Raw genomic sequence first — 23,056 nt, 5'->3', positions numbered from 1 at the left:
AGATGGACCATATGAATACATTTTTGCTGTATATGCTCTCCTTTAGCCACAACTTTGCCGGTTCCGGGTTTGGAGCGACGAGAGGTCTCCTTCGGGGCTCCCTGCTGACGTTCTCAAAGTTAAGTTTCCGGTCGTTATTTGTCCCGTTTTAACTGTTTAATTTTCTCACCGACATGTTACTGTGTGTTCCTAGTTCGGGTTTGTTTCAAAAATCGTGCTATTTTGTGAGTATTTTTGTCGACGTTCTTACCTGGTATCTGAGGCCTCGGCCTTGGCCTAGGCTTGAGGCCTACCGGTTCCACTCGGTGTTCGATCATTTTTATCTTGCCAAAACGAAGTTTTGCAAGATATGTTAGTCAGCTTGTATGTTTTTTTTTATTGTTTGTCTGTAATTGTAGTGTCGTGATAGAGATGCTTAGCAGGCAGACACGAGCGGGGGAACAGTCGAGCCGGGCTGTGTTGCACAAGCGCGAGCGCGGGCGTACTTTGCCCGCAGCTCTCCTTTATTACGTACTCAGTACACTCACAAGCCGGGCGACTACGGCATCACTACGACGCCTCAGGCGGCGCGCACTCCTTATATTCCTGGCAGACACGATGCTCACGACGACCACTCCCCCCATCATCATGCCCCGCCCCGCAGGCCCTCAGGCTATACCACACTCCTCCCTCCTAAAACTATGATTATTAAATGATCACCATCATAATAAGCATAAACAGCACGAAGTACTACGGTATAACAGTAGACAAGGTACAAAAAAGAAAACAGCGAAGTATAAAAGCACATCACATCATATAACGTGTGGATGCGAGCTAGTGGAGCTGCAACGGCCAGGTTCCGAAGACTGAGGTGCACACAGCACCTACCAAACTCTGACCGCGTTACCGATATGAAGCAGCAAGGCGAGAAGCACAGCAGCACTACACAGCGGAAACGCCCCCAGGCGGCTCATGCTTACATGGCCTTCGGCGAGGCCGCGGCGACCTCCCGAGCAAACCTCCCCCGGCACCATCAAACGCCTGCGGCCCACAAGGCGGCACACCTCCCCCAGGCAGACCTGAAGCAGATAAACATTCCGAGGCCGGAAGCCCGCTGTCTGGAAGCCGTGGCGCCAGTGCCAGACTCGATTGACCTTGGATGGGGGCGCTGAACAGCGCCGCTGGCTGGATGCAACCAATGCTCCACAACAACCCACGCACCACAATCAGTTGAGATGCCACCGCATGGCCAAAACGGCCTTGAGCGAACCCAGAGAGCCGCGCCCCAGGCGCCAGGCACGTCTGACCTTGCTGAAAGCAGAGGTGGGGGTAACGCCGACCAGCACACGAGTCCCGGCTCCGAGTCGATCTCCGAGACCCCCACGGCAGTTAGACGGTCGCAACTCCATTCAAACCACACTTTAACTACAGGCTCGTCATAAATCAATAGGAACAGCACTGGAACCATTGCAAACTCATTTTTCCGTACAGCGCGTTCTTTTGATAAAATCCCAGCACCTGACAAAACAACTACCCGTGGCCTGGGGCAACTGGAGGCCAATAAACCCTCTTTATTCGCCCCCACCGCTCCCAAAGCCCCCACATCACATTGATCATAATACAAATCCCATCGATTGATCTCAGCCAAACCTATTCTCACACATGAACAGTTGGCATTTATTTCAACAACGTTAAACCGCATCACTCGAGCAATGAAAAACAAATATGCAATGAACAGCAACCCATAACCCACATCACGAGTCCGTCTCTTGGTTGTCGACTCGATGTTGCGACTCGCGACTTCCTTTAACGCCACGGGCTCACCGCAACCCGTTGAAGCTGCCCGAACAATACAGGCGCACCCCGCACCATGAACGCAGCCGACGCGCGAGAGCTCATCGCGAGAGCTGGCACGGCTCCCGCTGCTTCCGCACCGCACACCACCGTTGCAGGCAGCAACGAACGGCCGCTCCCGTTGCATCGATGCGGCTCCCGCCGCCAGAACCTCGCCCTCGGGTCTCGACGAAAGCATCGAAGAGAGCACCGGCACACCTGGAGGTACGAACTGGAGATCCAGCTCGAGGTGCGCCAGCCAGTCCCGACCCAAAAGGGCGGGCCCCTCCCCTCGCACCACGAACCTCGGAAGCGCAACCCGCTGGTCCCGCTGGGCAATCACAACGTGCGCCCCGCCAACCGCCGGCAGCGCTTCACCGGCATACGCGTGCGATGCGAGGGCAGCACGAGTGGACTCAACTCGACACCCGATCAGTGCCCCGATCACTTCGACATTCACTGGCATCGGTCCTATCACCGTAGGACCAACTGAAACCAGGCTCAACATGGGCAGCATCAGTGCCCCGGTCACCTCAACCTCCCCTGCCACTGATCTTGTCATCTCCGGATCAATTGGAAGCAGGTCTAACACCGGCAGCATCTCCCGCTCCGGGTCGCTGGAATCTTGACCCGGGACGGAAGGACCGCTTCGCACACCGCCATCTATGACTGTAATGATGGGCGATGACTCTCGGCACACACACCGTAGACGTCCTCGAGTGCTTCGACCGCCGTCCGAGTGATTGCATTGCAACGCTCGCCCACGACCCGCGCCGCAGACCGTGCGCGCGGCCGTGCGCGCCTGGCACATCGCGCTGACCTCCGGACCATCTGCTGTGCACCGACCATCGAGACCCCGGACATTCTTCAGAGCTTGCGCGACGTCGAACGCCGCGTTCGAGCCGAACCGCGTGTCCTCGTTCTTTAGCCGTGGCTTTGCAGAACTCATTCCCCCGATTTGTCGTGCCTCAATAAAACAAACACTGAGCGCGGCCGTTGCCCACTCGACGTGGCCGAAGTCGACTCCGACGAAGGCGGGCACGCGTCCGCGCGCCGTGCCCCGACTCCCTGTCATGCCTGAGCTGGACCACGCTGGCGAGCCTCCTGGCTCCAGAGCCTGTGCGCGCGCGAGCGAACCTGCGACACGCTCTTCGCGATGCGTACTCCTCGGGAACCTCGAACCGCGCAAGTTGCGCTGAGTTACTCGCTGCCACTCCGAACCCAGCCACCACCCTGCACACGCCGATCCGAAGATCCTCGTCAGCCAACTGTAGTGTTGTGATAGAGATGCTTAGCAGGCAGACACGAGCGGGGGAACAGTCGAGCCATGCTGTGTTGCACAAGCGCGAGCGCGGGCGTACTTTGCCCGCAGCTCTCCTTTATTACGTACTCAGTACACTCACAAGCCGGGCGACTACGGCATCACTACGACGCCTCAGGCGGCGCGCACTCCTTATATTCCTGGCAGACACGATGCTCACGACGACCACTCCCCCCATCATCATGCCCCGCCCCGCAGGCCCTCAGGCTATACCACAGTAATCACGTATAAAAAATTCTGCAGAGCACAGTTTTCATCGGAAATTTTTGTAACTTCGCATATCAGAGGCCTATAGAGGTCCCTTTCAGTGCACAAAATTTTGAAGGTCAAGGTCAAAGGCCAAGGTCACTTTGGCGCAAACCAGGGGAGTCGACGAAACCCTTATTTTTTGAGTAATTTTGATCGGATCGTCTTCAAACTTCATGGGAATATAATTCATGGTCTGTCGCTCAGCTGATTAATTTTTGGTGGCAATTGGCCTTGACCTTCATATGTTTTTTTTTTCTTTGGTCTGTAATCACGTATAAATCACTCTGCAGAGCACAGTTATCATTGGAAATTTTTGTAACTTCGCATATCAGAGGCCTATAGGAGGTCCCTTTCAGCGCATACAATTTTAAAGGTCAAGGTCAAAGGTCAAGGTCACTTTGTCGCAAATCAGGGGAGTCGACGAAACCCTTATTTTTTGAGTAATTTTGATCGGATTGTCTTCAAACTTCATGGGAATATAATTCATGGTCTGGCGCTCAGCTGATTAATTTTTGGTGGCGATTGGCCTTGACCTTCATGGTTAGCGCTTCAGGTCAACCATATTTGACCCCAAGGTCAAATTTTCAAGTTTTCGGAACCATATCGTGTAGTAGCTCAAATTGAACACCTCGATGAGTGCTTTCTAGATATGTCAAGCTTGAGATATTATGATGTCATTTGGTGACGTTATGAGGGAAAAGCATATTTTTCATGGTTACTCTGTAGAACGATTCTCATCGGAATCTCTCGTCGGCAGATATTCCTCAAGGAGTCGCTCCTGGTGGATAGCAGCTCTGTTCACCTCAGTGTGACCTCAAAGAAGTCACACGTGGTCACCTTTTGGCAAGATACGGGTCACCCTGCGGGTGACATTGTTTTTTTATTTTTTTGTTTGTTTGTTTGTTTTTGTTTTTTCTCCCCATTACCTTCAATTTCTATCCTCCCCATTACCTTCAATTTTCATCCTCCCCACTTTCCAAACATCCCCCATTCTCCCAACTAATCTCTTTCTTATCTCAAAAAAAAAAAAAAAAAACCCAACAACAACAACAACACGCTCACGTTCTCCTGATTCTGCTTCTTCTTCTTCCTCTTAACTTCCTCCTCGTCTTCTTCCGCGATTTTTTTCAACACTTCCATGACCTAATCTGTTGAACTCTCTCAAACATTAATATTAACAACATAAACGATCTTATAATGCTTCATCTTCCTCTCTCACACATGTGGTACTCTTTACTGTTTCACAATGCACTACTCTTCTGCTATTTTAACAGACTGCTCTCATTTCGAGCTCTCCTTCATTCCTTGCCAAAAAAAATCCAACTATTACAGCGTTTATTCTCTCCATTCTCTGAATTCGCCTTCATTGCATCCATCAAGAATTGTGTTAAATCGCATCTCTGACCTAAAACTTTTAAAAAACAGTTTGCCATGGATGTTCGCTTTCCATCAACCATTCTTTTTTTCCAATTTCAGTGCCAACTCACCCCTCTCACCCCTCACTCTCACTCTCAAAGCAACCATGCCACTCTTCTCCATCCAAGCCTCCCTCTCACCTCTCTCAAAAATTCCAACCTCACTCATCCTTCTCAAAGTTGCCCCCTCCTCTCATCCACCAAGCTGCCTCCCTCCACTGCCTCTCACCTCCATCTCTTCACTCCACCTCCTCAAATCCTCAACTGCCTTCTTCCTTGTCTCTTGTCCCCCCTCTTCCCCAGCACCACGGAGCCTTTTCTCCTCCTCATTTGGCCCCCTCCCCTCGCTATTCTGCAATACCCCACACTCTTTCAACAACTCTCCTACCCATCCGCTCCCCTCCACACCCTGCACCCAAAGCCTCCTCCCCTACCTCTTCATTAAAAGTGTGGACCTCAAATATCCGGGGCCTTCGCTCAAACCTTTCAGATCTTTCCATACAGGTTTCCGCTGACAAACCAGACATTATCTGCCTAACAGAAACTTTCCTCTCCCAAGACGTGTCTGACTCCCAAGTATCTCTCACCGGTTACTCCCTCTTACAGTATGACAGACCTGAGCCTCGTCCTGGTGGAGGAGTTGCTCTCTTCATCAAAGACTCTATTCCTCACTCTCCATGCACTGCTCTCACTCCCCCACACCCCCAGGAATACCTCTGGCTTCGGCTTCCCCTCCACTCCCACCTCATGTTTATATGTGGACTGTACCGTCCACCGAACAGTGATGACTCCATCTACACCTCACTATCCGAAAACATGGACCATCTTCTATCTTCTCATCCAAACTCTCTCTTCCTCTTATGTGGTGACTTCAATTGTCATCACGCCAGTTGGCTAGGTGTGGGTACCTCTCTCACCTGCCATGGCACCTCAGCAAAAGCTTTCTGCGACTCATTAGGACTGACTCAATCTGTCAACTTCCCGACCCAGATCTCAACCAATGGTACTCCATCTCTTCTGGATCTGATTTTGACAAATTTCCCTGACAATATCTGCTGTTCTTCCTTCACACCAATCGGTTCTTCTGACCACGTCCTTGTCAAAGTGGACATCTCTCTGGCTGTTATCAGAGAACCACCTCACCGCCGTCGAGTCTGGCATTTCACTCAAGCCGACTGGCAGGGTCTCCGAGCAGCCATCAAACTTACAGACTGGTCTCCTATCACTACTTTCTCAAACATCAACTCATCCTGGGAATTCTTTCAAAGAAACTTGCTCTCCCTCATGCACAGATTTATCCCCTGTCGTGTTCAGTTGTCCTACCCTTCCTCCCGCCCTTGGTTTACTGAAGCTTGTGGCGAGGCAGTTGTCCTGAAACAACTTGCCTTTGCCTCATGGAAAGCAAACCCAACTGAGGGCAATCTCAGTTCTTTCCACAAAGCTTGGAACAAGTGTGTATCTACCCTCAGGAGAGCCAGAAAACAACATCTTTCTCATCTCAAGTCTGAACTCTCAAACCTCTCTCCCTCCTCAAAATCCTGGTGGCGTTTAATCAAATCTGTTTCTGGTGTATGTTCCCCCTCCATCCCCCCCTTTACCTCAAATGGCCGCACTGCTGATACCACACGTGATAAAGCTGAATGTCTAAACTCAGTGTTTGCAGCTAAATCTTGTGTCCTAAACCCATCACTTACTTTACCCAGTCACACCCAACTGTCCCTGGACTCTGTATCCTTTTCTCCTGACAAGGTGGAGAGCTTGGTTTTAAACCTCGAGTCAGATTCTGCAACCGGTGCAGACGGCATCAGCCCACTTGTCCTCAAAGCCTGCTCTTCTGCTCTTGCTCACCCTCTCTCTGTTCTATTCACCCTCTCATTTGCCCAAGGTCATCTGCCATCTGCTTGGAAATTTGCTCACATCACTGCCCTGCATAAAAAGGTGCAAAAACAGATCCCTGTAACTACAGACCAATGAGCCTAGTCCCAATCATCAGCAAGGTTATGGAATCCATCATCGTTTCAGACAAGAAATCCTTCCTCTTCTCCAATGGCTTGATTTCCAATCATCAATTTGGTTTCAGACCAGGTCACTCTACCCTGGATATGCTGCTTCTGCTCTCCCATCAATGGATGGAGGTCCTCAATGCCAGACAGGAAATCCGAGCCGTATCCCTGACATATCACGTGCTTTTGACACAGTCTGGCACCCTGCACTACTCAACAAACTCTCTTCCCATGGTATTCAAGGCCATCTCCACTCATGGCTCGCAGACTTCCTCTCCTGTCGCAGTCAACGTGTGGCCCTAAATGGAGTTCTTTCATCCCCTCTTCCTGTGCAGGCTGGAGTTCCTCAAGGTAGCGTTCTGGGCCCTGTTCTATTTCTGGTTTTCATCAATGATCTCTCTGACTCTCTGGAAAATCCTCTATTTCTCTTTGCCGACGACTCCACCCTCTGCCGTACCATCTGCTATCCCTCAGACCGGCAAGCAGCAGCTTCTTCGCTCACTGCATATCTGGATAAAATCACAAACTGTTCCAACACGTGGAACATGTCTTTCAATCCAGACAAATCTCACACTCTCACGATGTCTCTTCGAAAGGACCGTTTAGAAACCCCCCCCATCCACTTTCTCAACAATCCTCTGGAAGAAGTCTTTTCTTTCAAGCTTCTGGGTCTCACTATCTGCCATGACCTTTCCTGGGAAAGTCACATTTCCAACCTCGCCTCAAAAGCCAGTCGCCGACTAGGAATACTCCGTCGTGCAAAGTCCTTCCTCAGCCCTCTTGAGCTCTTGACCACTTACAAAGCTTTTGCCCGTAGCCTGATGGAGTACTGCTCTCCCCTCTGGGCTGGTGCTCCTGCCTCCCACCTTTCTCGGCGTCATGCTGTCGAAACCAGGGCATTTAAGATCATCGGCATCTCCCGCAATGAAGTTGAGTCTTTGGGCCTCTCACTCAATCACCGCAGGTTGGTCGGTGGTCTTTCTGTCTTCTACCGACTCCTCTCCAGCCTTGCCCCCCCCCTGCTCTCTCTGCGATTTGTCCCCACCACATTTCCACAGGGCGCTCAAGGTCCGTCAACAACCCCCTTCTGGTAAAACTACCAAAATCACGAATCACTGCTCGTCTTCACTCTTTCATTCCTCTTTTTCCCGCCTTTGGAATAAACTTCCTCACTCTATTCTTTCCCATTCTTCCCTCCCGGCTTTCAAAACAGCTGTTCACCACCACCTCTTATCTTCCCCCATCCAAATTCTCGATCTTTTCTACCCCCGATACTCCACCCAAGCCCATTTCCTTCAATTCCCCTGCTTTCCTTCTTGAAACTCCCTGTAATGTCCATCTTCTCTTCGCCATGTTCCCCGTCCCATCCCCATCCCTCTCCCTTCCACAGTTCACCTAATGTGTCTGTTCCCCACTGTTTTGTCCCTTCCACTCCCGCCCCTCTTGTCTCATGCCCCCTTGCTGTGAGTTGTGTGTTAGCTCTCATACGAGCCTCGACAAGGTATACAAAAAAAAAAAAAACTAATTACACATCAGTTTAACTTTTGTGCCTACAGGATGGTCACTATTTCCAGCCTCTGGTAGAGATACATTATGATATAATGACATCCACTCACCTTATTTACATACCACTGCATTTTAAAATATTTGATTTAACTTCAAGGCCCAATCTTATCAAAATATGTAGTCATGATGCTTTCGTGAAGCTCAAAACAGATTACACATCGCTCCATGCATTCTGTTCATAGGGAATAAAGATGTATAGGAAATTCATTGTTCTATGATTTTTGCATGTAATTAAGCTATCCAAACATTATTGTACATCTCTGACAACAAAGGAAATATGTTCACTTTATTCCTTGACCCTCCAAACATATGTGTAGATTCCTCATTTACAAATTTCCATGTACCAGAAGCCAGTTGATATATTTACGAAAATGAGAATTTCCATCATGGCGGGTCCTAATTAGCATATCAATGCATTTAAAATTATTTCCACTACTTTTACTCAAACAGAAAATAGTTGCTTCCCTTAAACACCAACAGACATCATAAGTCACAGTTATGTATTATATCAGGCTCAGGTAATTAATTCTATTGATTAATCTGATTTCGCATGATTTTCGAACGATTCATTGTGCTTTCTTTTTTATGCTAATTAACCTACTTTAAAAAAATTCAAAAATTTTAATATACTCTTTTCCAACCTGGCTTGTATCTGGCAACACTGAAGTAATGTTTTTTTTGACAAAAAACTGATGTGTGTGGAAATTACAAGGAAAGAAAATGGAAATTCTTGCATTTTTGTGGGAATTATTGTTTTTAAGTCAAATTTAATTAATATTCAAATTAGATAATTAGCATAAACAAAATATATATTAATACGTAAATGTATAAGCTTTAATTTGACACCAATTTTGTGATTTTATGTTTATATTTGACGGAGATATTGACATTTTGCCGATCTTTGTGAGATTCGTCTATTTTTGATTGGTTGCCATGGAAACAGCTTAATAAAGCATCGGGCAAATGAGTTATTTTTCTGGGAACATCTTATTTCTGATACTTGGGATATGTATGAACACTGTGGTATCAGTGAAAAATTGTCGCAGGGGGGGGGGTGCAAGGTAGGTCCCACTGGCCCCCGGCCTATAAGGTATATTTGGCTGAAAGCTTGTCACGATAAAGCAGAAAGCTATGTCCGTGACTCATATATATATGTATATGTGTATATATATATATATATATATATATATATATATATATATATATATATATATATATATATATATATATATGTATATATATATATATATGTATATGTGTATATATATATATATATATATATATATATATATATATATATATATATATATATATGTATATGTATATGTATATATATATGTATATATATATATATATATATATATATATATATATATATATATATATATATATATATATATATATATATATATATATATATATATATATATATATATATATATATATATATATATATATATATATATATATATATATATATATATATATATATATATATATATATATATATATATATATATATATATATATATATATATATATATATATATATATATATATATATATATATATATATATATATATATATATATATATATATATATATATATATATATATATATGTATATATGCATACATATATATTATTATGGTTTTGGGGGGAAATGGAATGATTTAATAATAGGGGGGCAACTGAGCATAACAATTGTGCATTTTGTGAGGAAAGCACCAAATTTGGCAGACTAGTAGCCTATCATATTATGAACAGATTTGGATATTGGGCCATCTCAAAATTTTTGATGGCAGTGGAAAATGGCTGCCACAGCCATCAGCGGCTGAATTTGAGATGGCCCAATATCCAAATCTGTTAATAATATGTCAGGCAACTCGTGTGCCCAATTTGGTGCTTTCCTCACAAAATGCATAATTGTTATGCTATATTTAGCTAAGTTGCCCCACTATAAGGAGGTTTAGCATTGTGAAAAGTTGCTTGGTCCATGGACAAGTAGAAGCATCGCGATGGAACTAAGTTAGGGAATCTGCTTAAGTGTTATGTGCCACCACACGAAGGGTGGTGTGGTGTTAATTAGCCGAGGGAGTAAAAAATAAGTCCGCCAGTACATGATTGCCCTCTGTGATTTTCTCTATGTTTTTTATATTGCAAGGCAGGAAGTAAAGCTGGGAAACGCGTCCCTGAAACAAAAACAAACAAGAGAAGCCCTGCCTTCCTGGGTTTAGGGGCAAGCATGCCACGGAGGCAGGGGATATAGAGTGCAGAAGTAGAGGGGAGTGATCACAAGACGAGAGAGGCATGCGCATTGCATGTGGAGATTGTGGAAGGGTCCCGTCTTGTTCAGCAGAACACATGCAAGGTCGGTGTGAGACCACACGAGGCAGGTGGCACCTGGCACCTTTGGAAGAGGAAGGCTGCAACGTTCTTGAGCCAGCATGAGGAAAGCTGCTTGTGGATTGCCTGGCGTACATCTGCCCTGCGACTATAGAGCACCATTTTACGTGCGTGTGTCCTGCTACAAGTGAAGCATCATTCTGCTTGCGTGTGCACTTGCTGGTGGAGGCACCTCTACTCTGGGTTCAACAGGGATCAGCTTTGGCCCAAGCTGAATACCAGTGTACTGAGGAGGGGGGGGGGTCTTTTCATTTTGTCACCCTTTAGCTGTGTTTGTGTCTGTGTGCGAGGTCTTAACCGTAGCAGTTATTTATTTATTATTGGTATTATTTCCTTTCACATTATTGTCTTTGTAAATATGTGTATGTTCATTAAATGTGGTTATTTTGAAAAAATTGTATTTGTCCATTTGTCGTGGGTTCATGGATTAAACCCCCTGTGTATCCATTCCATTCTCCTTATTCCTCCTTCCGTCCATCATTCCGAGTACTCCTTCGCCCTCCGCGATTGCTCTCCGCCATACACTTCGAGCACGTGTTGAAATCTATGTCAATCAACGTGTTTGCCTCCAAGTAATAACGAACTGCTCGGCTGTCTGGGGACTGTCGGTGTTCACCATATGGCTCCGACAAATTTGGGTCATGGGGTTAACTTGGGCCGACCACCCCCAGGACAATATATATATATATATATATATATATATATGTGAATATATATATATATATATATATATATATATATATATATATGTTAATATATATATATATATATATATATATATATATATATATATATATATATATATATATATACATATATATATTGTTGTGGTTACCAGATTCGCAAACCACCATTCAGGTCCCTTAGGTGAGGTATCTCGGTAAGTGCATGTGTAGTTAGGCCCAAACCCGTTGTCTAGTGGGAATACATGTCATTTATACGTGCTGCGACTCTTCAGGATAGCCGTTTTTCTTTTACTATCTTTATTTTGGACCAATCGCCACCATCACAACCACAACAACAACCACCAACCACAACGCCGCTTCACCACAACCGCCATGACCTTTACCGTCGCAACTCGCCACCATCGCATCACCGTCATCTCGCGCCACTCATGGGCACCGATGCTGGACTCGTGTAGGGCGCACGTTGAACAGCGTGTACAAAATCACGGATTTTCTGCTTCAAAAACGGATCCAAAACGACACACGCCCACTTTTTGCCGTCCAATCGGTGAGCGAGGGGCGGGTGGCCCCGCCCCCAGGGCGATTGATATATGCAAATTTGTGGATCAAAAAGCCTTCACGCCCACTTTTTCTCGGGCCAATGGGGAGCGAGTTGAAAGGTCAAAGGGAGGGGGTCAAAGGCGAAGTTACGGGGGGATAAAAGGACGGTGTTCGTCAGTCAAAAGAGTAGTAAAAGTCGGAGCGAAAGAGTCAGCAGAACGAGTAGTAAAGGTCGGAACGAGGCGAAGGAGTCGGAACAGAGAGTCAAGACTTCGCGGGCGGTGGAGCTGCTCGTCGTGTGCGTTGAAGTCGGAACGGAGGGGACGAGCTGTGGAGAGGCGGCGAGGGCGGACGAGGGGGTGCTCGCGTCGTGCAGGGAGCTGCACCCCTGGGAGGCCGGCAGCGCGACCTGGCCGAGGTGGAGACGCTCGTCGCGCACATAATAAAGATCCTCTATACCCCGAGCATCAGCAACCCCCTCCTGTTTCCCCCCGCGCTGAGATAGTGCGACCAAGGGGGCCCCGTTCCCACCCCCCTGCCAGGCACTGTCCACGAGGCCCGCGGGTTGCGGGGCCATCGCCGCTCCGCGTCTCATCACCAGACGGGTAGGCCCGACCAGGTCTCGGCCCCAGGCCTACCTCATTCTTGAGGGTATTTCTTTTCCTTGGTTTTGGGTATGTGTTGTCGGCGCCGTCTGTGAAGTAGAATTGTATAAGTGTTGCCGTGTGCTCGGTAGTTGGTATTAGCTCTGCACTGTGTTTTCACTTTTATGTTTGCTTTTTGTGTCAATGGAATTGTGTTTTCTTTTTTTTTTGTGTGCATTTGGTGGAATTGTATTTGTGTGCTTTCCGTTCGTCGCGAATAAATGTGCTTTATTGTTGAACTGTTCTCCCGCTTCGCTTCGTCTTTTCCCCATTGAACCCCCATCTTGCTTCACGTAAAGGGTTGGTAGTGGGCTGAGTACGCCCGATAATTAATCGAACCGTCGAGGTCGACGATAACACCGCTCGGTTATTCTGATAGTACGGAACGGGTCGCTTAAGTGGCCCGTGTCCGAAGTCGACCTGCGGCGAGGTGCGATCGCCCGGTCTACCCTCCGCGTGGGTACTTAGGTAGTTCGAATTTGGCGAGCAACCCTATCCCACGCGGGGGCTGATTGGCTCGATCGCGGTGAGACCGAAAGGTCCACCCGTGACTGGTTCCCGGCGTTAGTCCGAGAGGGTCACGACTGGATTGTCCGTCCGGTGGGCGACGTGCCGCGATTCGAGTTACGTGGCCGTTCGCACGCCGGCGGGCGCGAAAACCCCAACAATATATATATATATATATATGTGAATATATATATATATATACATATATATATATATATATATATATATGTGAATATATATATATATATATATATATATATATATATATATATATATATATATATATATATATATATATATATATATATATATATATATATATATATATATATATATATATATATATATATATATATATATATATATATACGAATATAGATACGATATATATATATATATATATATATATATATATATATATATATGTGAATATATATGTGTGAATATATATATATATATATATGAATATATATATATATATATATATATGAATATATATATGTATATATATGTATATATATATATATGAATATATATATATATATATATATATATATATATATATATATATATATGAATATATATGAATATATATATATATATATATATATATATATGAATATATATATATGAATATATATATATGAATATATATATATATATATATATATATATATATATATATATATATATATATATATATATGAATATATATATTCATATATATATATATATTGTTGTGGTTGACCAAATTCGCAAACCACCATTCAGGTCCCTTCGGTGAGATATCTCGGTAAGTATATATGTGTAGTTAGGCCCAAACCCATTGTCTAGAGGGGATAAATGTCATTCATGAGGGCTGCGACTCTTCAGGATAGCCGTTTTTCTTTTACTATCTTTATTTTGGACCAACCGCCATTATTACCACCACCAACCACGTCTCAACAGCCATCACAACAATAACCACCAACCACAACGCCGCTTCACCACAACTGCCACGACCTTTACCGTCACAACTCGCCACCATCGCATCACCGTCATCTCGCGCCACTCGTGGGCACCGATGCTGGACTCGTGTAGGGCGCGCACCGAGCAGCGTGTTCAAAAGCATCGCGGACTTTCTGAAAAAAAACGGATCAAAAACGACTCGCGCCCACTTTTGTTCCGTCCAATCGGTGAGCGAGGGGCGGTTTGGCCCCGCCTCCAGGGCATTGGAGGGCGGTCGCTATATGCAAATTCATGGATCAAAAAGCATTCACGCCACTTTTCCTCGGGCCAATGGGGAGCGAGGTGAAAGGTCGGAGGCAGAGGGTCAAGGGTGGAAGAGCGAAGCCACGGGGCTTATAAAAACGACTGCGTTCGTCAGTCGAGTCAGTTGAGTTCGCAGTTCGCAGTTGGAAGTGGAGTTGGAAGTGGAGAAGAGAAGCAGTTCGCAGTTCAGTTCGCAGGAGGAAGAGTTGAGTTGGAAACGGAGGAAGAGTTGAGTTGAAGCGTCAGTTCAGTGCAGTTGGGAGTTCGCGGAGTCGGAGTGAAGAGGAGCTGTGGAGAGGCGGCGGCGGCGAAGGCGGACGAGGGGGTGCTCGCGTCGGATTCGGGGAACTGCGGAGAGAAAGGCCGGCGGCGCGACCGAGGTCGTGGTGGAGACGCTCGTCGCGGGACCCGCGATTTTGTGAAATCCTCCTTTCCCCGAGCATCAGCAACCCCCTCCTGTTTCCCCCCGCGCTGAGATAGTGCGACAAAAGGGGGCCCCCTTCCCACCCCCTACCAGACACTGTCCGCGAGGCCCGCGGAGTTGAGGCACCACTGCCGCTCCGCTTCTCATCATCAGACGGGTAGGCCCGACACGGTCTCGGCCCCAGGCCCGCCTACCCCCTCATCCTGGAGGGTGGTTCTCTTTTCTTTTGCTTTGGGAATGTGTGTTGGCGGCGCCGTCTGTGAAGTAAAATTGTATAAGTGTTGCCGAGTGCCCGGTAGTCGGATAGATCTGCATTGTTGCATTTGCTTTTTGTCTTCTTTTCTATGTGCTTTTGGTGGAATTGTATATGTGTGCTTTCCGTTCATCGCGAAATAAATGTGCTTATTATTGAACTGTTTTCCCGCTTTGCTTCGTCATCTCTTTCATTGAATCCCCATCTTGCTTCACGTAAAGGGTTGGTCGTGGGCTAAGACGCCCGATAATTAATCAAACCGTCGAGGCCGACGAATAACACCGCTCGGTTATCCCGATAGTATGGAACGGATCGCTTAAGTGGCCCGTGTCCGAAGTCGACCTGCGGCGAGGTGCGATCGCCCGGTCTACCCTCCGTGTGGGTACTTAGGTAGGTCGAATTTGGCGAGCAACCCTATCCCACGCGGGGGCCGATTGGCTCGATCGCGGTGAGACCGAAAGGTCCACCCGTGACTGGTTCCCGGCGTTAGTCCGAGAGGGTCACGACTGGATTGTCTGTCCGGTGGGCGACGTGCCGCGATTCGAGTTACGTGGCCGTTCGCACGCCGGCGGGCGCGAATCAGCAACAATATATATATATATATATATATATATATATATATATATATATATATATATATATATATATATATATATATATATATATATATATATGTATATATATATATATATATATATATATGTATATGTATATGTATATATATATATATATATATATATATATATATATATATATATATATATATGTTCATATATATATATTCACACATATATATATATATATATATATATATATATATATATATATATATATACATATATACATGAGTATACACACACACACACACACGAAAGTGGATCGGCTTGCTATGCTCACCTCACCAGACGTCGCTACAGTGGGCCAAACACTGCCACGTTATTAAAAACACGTCACTGCAACGGTAACGCCACGTAATTAAAAACACCCCAGCACCAAGTACATGCCATGTTATTAAAAACACCCCACTGCCATGTTATTAAAATTACCTCACCTCCATGTAATTGAAAACACCTCACCACACGTTGGTATAGAGACGGGCTTATTTTAATTGAGGATAATGACTGAATGTGAGTTGCTGTGTTGTCATGATTTACATCAATCATAATTCAAACATTTATTTTCTTCAAATTTATTTGTAATATTCATGATATTACATGTTGATCATGATATTACATTTTTATATGCAATGTTCTTGGAAGATTTAAGTTGAATAATTTTTTTTTCCAATATATATATATATATATATATATATATATATATATATATATATATATATATATATATATATATATATATATATATATATATATATATATACATACATACATATACACAGTTAAGGCCAACATTATTCATACTCTATGAAAAATCTGAGAGTTTTGCATTTATCTCATACCTACAAGCTGGAGTGGTGGAACTTTCACTTCACCCAAGGACATTTAGTTGGCATGTACAAATTCACATATATTTTGGCTCAACATTATTAGCATAACAATAGAAATGTTAAGATTTCTGTTTTTATGCCTGTCCAAAATTATTCATACCCTATATCAAGTCTCAGAATTGAGGCCAATGTTTGTGATAATGCACATGCTTTTGATATTCCTAAGATTCTTAAAAATGTTATGCAATTATTCCAAGATGCGTGTATACAATCTGAATGCATTACAAATGTGGTCTATTGAATGTACAGTGAGGAATGTTATAGAACAACACTGCTTTTAGACTATAAATTAAGGGGAGCTGGTGCAATCATTCTCAGGTCATTGTCAGCATGGCGAAGAAGAAAGAAGTCAGTGAGGACCTTCGCTTGTGCATTGTCAATGTTCACAAGGAGGGGAAAGGCTACAAAGCGATTTCGAAGCAGTTCCGAGTGCCAGTTGCCACCATACAAAGCATAATTAGGAAGTACAAGGTGTTCCACACTGTAAAAAACATTGAAGGACTTGGTCGGAAGCCAAAGGTGTCGCCTCGTCTGGCAAGAAAAGTATGGCGAGAGGCCAACAACAATCCACAGATCACTATTGAGGCTCTCCTGAACAACCTTGGTGAGTCTGGGACCAAGATATCAAGGCAGACACTCCATCGGACGTTGCACAAGGGGGGTCTCCATGGACGCCGACCAGGAAAGACTCCACTCCTCCATCCCAGGCACAGAAAGGCTCGTCCAGCCTTTGCAAAAGCTGACCTGGACAAAGATCCAAGCTTTTGCTCCTAAGTTCTGTGGTCGTATGAGACGAAAATGGAGCTTTTCGGGCACAGAGATGTTGCTTTCGTTTGGCGAAAGAAAGGTGAAGCATACAACCCTAAGAACACAGTCCTGACCTTCAAGCATGGAGGCGAGAGCATAATGCTTTGGGGATGTTTCTCAGCCAGTGGGCCCGGCAATCTCGTCAAAGTGGATGGCATCATGAAAAAGGAGCAGTACATCAAGATCCTTGAGGAAAACATCAAACAGTCCGCAGAGAAACCTCACCTCGGGAGCATTGGACGTATCAGCAGGACAACGATCCAAAACACACCGCCAAGTCAGTCAAGAAATGGTTCCGGGATAATTATGGTTCCGGGATAACATTCTAGAGTGGCCAAGCCAAAGTCTGGACCTCAACCCAATTGAGAATCTGTGGAGGGAGCTCAAGACCAGAGTGATGGCAAGGAAGCCTTCCAACCTCAAAGACCTGGAGACCTTCGCGAAGGAGTGGGCCAAAATCCCTGGAGAGACATGCAAAAACCTTGTGAGAAAGTATAAAAACCGTTTGGAGGCTGTAATCACAAACAGAGGCTTTTCCATTGATTACTGAATGTGACTTTGAACTGATCTAAGCAAGGGTATGAATAATTTTGGACATGACATTTTTTGTAAATCCATCAATAAAATACCCCTGAAACAATGTATTTCTTGATATGTTTCTTGCAGTGATTCTTTCAGCTGTTTGTCACATTCTTATGTAACTTAAGCCAGAAGAAACTCATTCCTCAAATAACACGATTCAAAATACTCCAAATTTGGTAAGGGTATGAATAATTTTGGGCTTAACTGTATATATTTTTTAAACATCTGTTAGGACATACACACAGGAGAGGAAGGTGCAGAGTGGAATTTGATAAAAGTTTGAGGGAATAGTTCAGTGACAGCACGGGACAACACAACACACACTGCACAGATATACGTATATATCGATGATCACGTGAGAAAATAATGTTTCGTACCATAATGCATTGAATGGATTTCAAATGTTGTTCTTATTAAAACAAAAAATGTAAATTAACAGAATGTGATTCAGATTTTTTGTGTAACTTTTTGGATGGTGGGTATTTTTAAGCTTTAAAAATGGCAGAAGATGCTCTGAGAGTATGATATGAAATTATGGAGAGGATCCAATGTGTACTTCATATAGATAGAGGAAGGATGAGGGCAGGTGTGTGGGGGATCATGGTGAATTACATGAAGAGGGGTTGGGGTGGAGATGGTGGGGGATGGAAGGGGTGCTTTAACAACAACAAAAAAAAATCTACATTTGCATTCGCAATTAGTACATAATCAGGTATTCACCAAACTGGAAACGAGGAAAATGCATTTTAAACTCTTGTGTGACACATTTTGTTTCGTTGGTAAATGGCATGCCATTGCGTTATTTGTCCATCGATTAATTGCCTGGTGTTCTCGAGGACACCGCCAGACTCACGAGGCAAGTTCGCCACCAAGGAGTATTTTATGGGATGAGCCCTGGCTACTTTTCACGACCTCGCATTGCTATTTCACTCTACATTTAATTAAGAACACACAGCATTGATTTCTCTCATGATCTCTAATTTTGCAGGTGTCGGATTTAAACTCTTACAAAGCGATGGCTCAACTGTAACGCATACACGTCAGTCGAAAATAACCAGATTGTGAAGCACCAAATGGGGCTACTTGCTCACGAGTGATCCGATATACTACATGAAAGAATATCGAATCCATTCGCTCATTGTAATCCAAGTCCAACCCAACTCGCAATGTGCATTTCATGCACATCATGTGAGGTCAATGAAAAACACATGACAGCATATCAATCGGTGTGGAGCGGTGCTCAATTTTGTATACAGTGTCGAAGCTCGTGTTGGAGAGAGAACACAGACCAGTCCAGCATGTAACAGAACGACAAGAACAGCAGAAAGAGAGAAGGTGTGGGGGGGGACATGGGGAAGAATGAGAGCAAGGGGTGAACAGCAACACATTCTCCATCACAGATGTGGAAGGAAAAACGGACAACCTGGAAAAAGCCTGGATTGGGGAGGGTTAATGTGGAAAAATATCATGATTGTGGATGGAGGATGACATGAGATGGTGGTGAACAGCTGTTTTGAAGCCTGGGAGGGAAGAATGAGATTGAAGAGACTGAGGAAGTTGGTTGTAGAAGCGGTGGGGAGGAGAATGAATGAGTGGAGGTGAGCATTGAGTCGGGATATTGGGAGTTTCATCAGAAAGGGGTTACCGGCAGACCATGTGCACCTTGCAGAAACCTGTCGGGAGTTGGGGAGGGAGGGTCATGGAAAGGACAGAGGATGCAAGACCAGAAAGGAGGTGGGAGAACACAGAGACACCACTGACCTACCTGCAATTTGAAAGTGATCGGTCCATATGGACGCAGCTTCCTTGCGAGAGATTCTTATGATTTTGAAGATCTTGGTTCGCACGGCATCCGGCAGAGCAAGGTATGAAGCTGCTGAGGTGCCAGCCCAGAAGGGAAAGCAGTACCCCCATCAAGCTATGATGTCTGTAATTAAACATGGTCTGAAAGGGGCACCTTTATCTGTCACTGCCAAACTGGAAATGTAACTCAACCGTCTATTTGCCAGGATAAGTCATTGCTGTGTGAGGGGTCATGGTGTGCTGGTATCCTGCCTGAAATTTCTGCTTGGTGTTGGTTCCACAATAATGGGCAGAATGTTCCGATAGGATGGTCGAGAGGTAGCCCAGTGATCTTTGAGCTGACTCATCTGTGGTTAATTCCCGACCTGACTATAAACTGTCTGATTGGTGCTTTGCAGGCAGGGCTCTTCATTGCAAAGCACACCATCCCTTGATTGGACATTAAGAAAGGTGTTCTGTCAGCTCGCACTAGTTGGTAGATGTTGAAGATCCTCCAGTATCATAAATTCATGAAATGTAAGTAATTTATTGTCAGCATCCCAAACAGATTAGAATTTTCTAAAAACATCCATCCAGTTGGGCCGACAGTCGAACATCAGGCTTGGTCATGAGTCGTTTCATGCAAGGCTTGGGCCAGAACCTTTCCCCTGCTGACCCCACTAGAAGGGAGGTGGAGAAGAAAAAGTAGAAGATGTCGTAGCTTATATTCTTTGCAAATATATTTGTGATACTGATAAAGTGTATTTTTTTTTTAACGTCAAACATTCATGTTAATTCTTAGTTATTTCCCTTGTCGGCTTACTGGTGAATGGAATATTGGTATCCGACACTGTACTTCAAAACAACACAAAAAATTACAAGTTAAACCATAATAAGGAAAAAGAAAGCATTCAAATCAAGAAACCTTTGTCTAACTTGTGTGTTCCATTAGCAAACAGCTTGCTATCACTTTCCAAGCAAGTGTTTCCGTATCAACCATTTTGCAAGCCACTCGGCAAGGGTAGCAAGTGATGAAGAGAGGTACTTCATTATGTTTGCAAAAATTACTGCCATAGTAAGCTTCAAAACGATCCTACAACCAATGAAACATTCAGAGGCGTACCCCTGTTATGTATACTCATAATATTATTGAAACGTGCATTTAATCCTTTAATTGTTACTTCTACTTTATTTTTCTTGGGGGTATTTGGGGCAGCTACAAGTTCCATGAAAATGTTGGTGATGCTTTGAATACTCGCAACAATGCTGACCTCCAGTCTTTCTGGGACCCAAGTACACGGCACCATCCTTCAAACCAAGGATCTTGTACGAGGATCTCAATATCTCATAAAATCTTCAGTGTTCTCAGCATCTCGTGGGATCTACAGTGTTTGGTCATTGGGGCTTTGAGTCCCTTTCCAATGGGATTCCTGCTGTTGAGAAAGTTAAATTCTCAATGTGTCAGAAATTCAACTCTCTTTGAAATCACAGCCTTTGAACTGCAGCAGATTCAGTCCCACATTGCAATACAGTATCACGAAGCATCTGCCACACTTGAACTGAAAACTTGTGCAGCCAGGTTCACCTTCATTTTATGTTTCCTCCATTAGATGTGGGCATTCATCAGTTTATTGCCTCGTCTTCGTCCCTCCGATTATTGAAGCCTCATTAGCTCTTCAATGTACTGCCACTTGATATTTGTCATCATCAGAAGTCTTCAAAGTGCCTCAGTCTGAAAATGAGTGGTGCAGCAGTTTCAGCATTTGATAAACGTCTGGTACGACATATACGCTCTGAGAAGAGTCGGCTGGATGACGGAAAGAAGGATCCGTTCTTGTCCACTCGTGATACCATTTAATAGCAAATATCCGACTGGAATTTTCCACGATTTGTTGACTGAAACTGCCATGAGAACCAAAGCATCTTTAGCAACTGTCATTGAAATGTCGACTGAACCACTGACAGCATCGAAATAGCCTAAAAACTTTCCAATGACAAATTCCATGCTTCTCCTTATTTCCATTTTATCCAATATTAGTGAACATTCGGTTTCCTTCCACTTTGCTTTATTGTCCTTTGCTATGGCTTGAAGTGCTGCAAATGCTGGCTTTGTGAAGCCTGGATCACCATCGATGCTGCGATACCATCACCTGATTTAACGTGGATGTGGTAAGTCCAAATCAAATTTTTGTCTCACATAGTCACATGCTCTCCTTGAACAGAACATGAATATCAGGGTAATGGTGAATGCTTTCAATGCTTTTGGGTATGCTCCAAGGTCTTTCGTGTTTTTGCGTTTGAGCATTATTTTCATTACTTCCTTGGGTACTCCACTAAAGGTTGCTTTTAACATCTCTGCACAGCTCGATGAGATCAGATGCTGATCTTGCAAAATATCAACAAACAAGGTCAAATTCGTAATTTTCCGTTTCAAGTAACTCAATTTCTGTTTCTTCACTTTAAGTTTCTTTCTGCACCGATCCAGTTGTACAGTTGCATCATCTAACCTCCGCTTGAGTTTCCTTGGAGACTCCGTTGTGACATATTGATGTTCTTGATGAATCATTGCAACTTTGGGCTTTGATGCTGTTGATTCATCTCAACATGAAGAAGGGTCTTTATCGGTATCTGCAGGTGGGATCTTTTATGTCTCATCAGACGTTTGTCTACAAATTGATAGCTCACAGCTTTGGTGTTTCTGGAATAGAATGAAGCAAACAAACAAAAGAAATTGAAAGTTTTTAATGAAACCTTTTCAATATAAACATTGATATTGTTATGTGGAAGGGAGGACGGGTTCCATAGCTCGACTGTAGTAAGTGTAGTGTGGTCTGTGTGTTTTGCGCAGGTTAGATTGCCATGTAACAGGGATGTGTCAGAGTAAGTCATTTGTCACATGTGATGCTGAGGAGACAGTGTATGTAATTTATAGACAGGGTCGACAAATTAATTAGGTATATGTAAATAGCTCTTGTTTGTAGGTGGGCCAAGGTGAGAACTTCCCATCGCAGAGACACACGTGTGTGCAACTAAGTTAATTACGATCTCTTTGTCCAGTATGTGTCAGTCATGGCAGAACAGTGTGCTGTGGAGCCGGGAGTGGCAATGTACTTTTATTTTTTATTGGGGCCACCCCATAGGTGAGATCCAAGAGGAGGACTCTAACCAGGAGGAAGAAAAGAACACCACCCCAGAGCAGAGAACAAAGAGAGGCTCATGAGAGAACCAAGGGAGGCTTGTGTGGAAGGAGATCGATCAAGTGGTCCATGGAGGAGCTTGTGAGGCAGAAATTCTTGTGGTCTT

Source organism: Eptatretus burgeri, chromosome 13 (assembly GCF_056783735.1).
Source record: "Eptatretus burgeri isolate ZD-2024b chromosome 13, Ebu_testis_v1, whole genome shotgun sequence".
Lineage (NCBI taxonomy): Eukaryota > Metazoa > Chordata > Myxini > Myxiniformes > Myxinidae > Eptatretus > Eptatretus burgeri.
Note: the sequence above shows the minus strand (reverse complement) of the source record.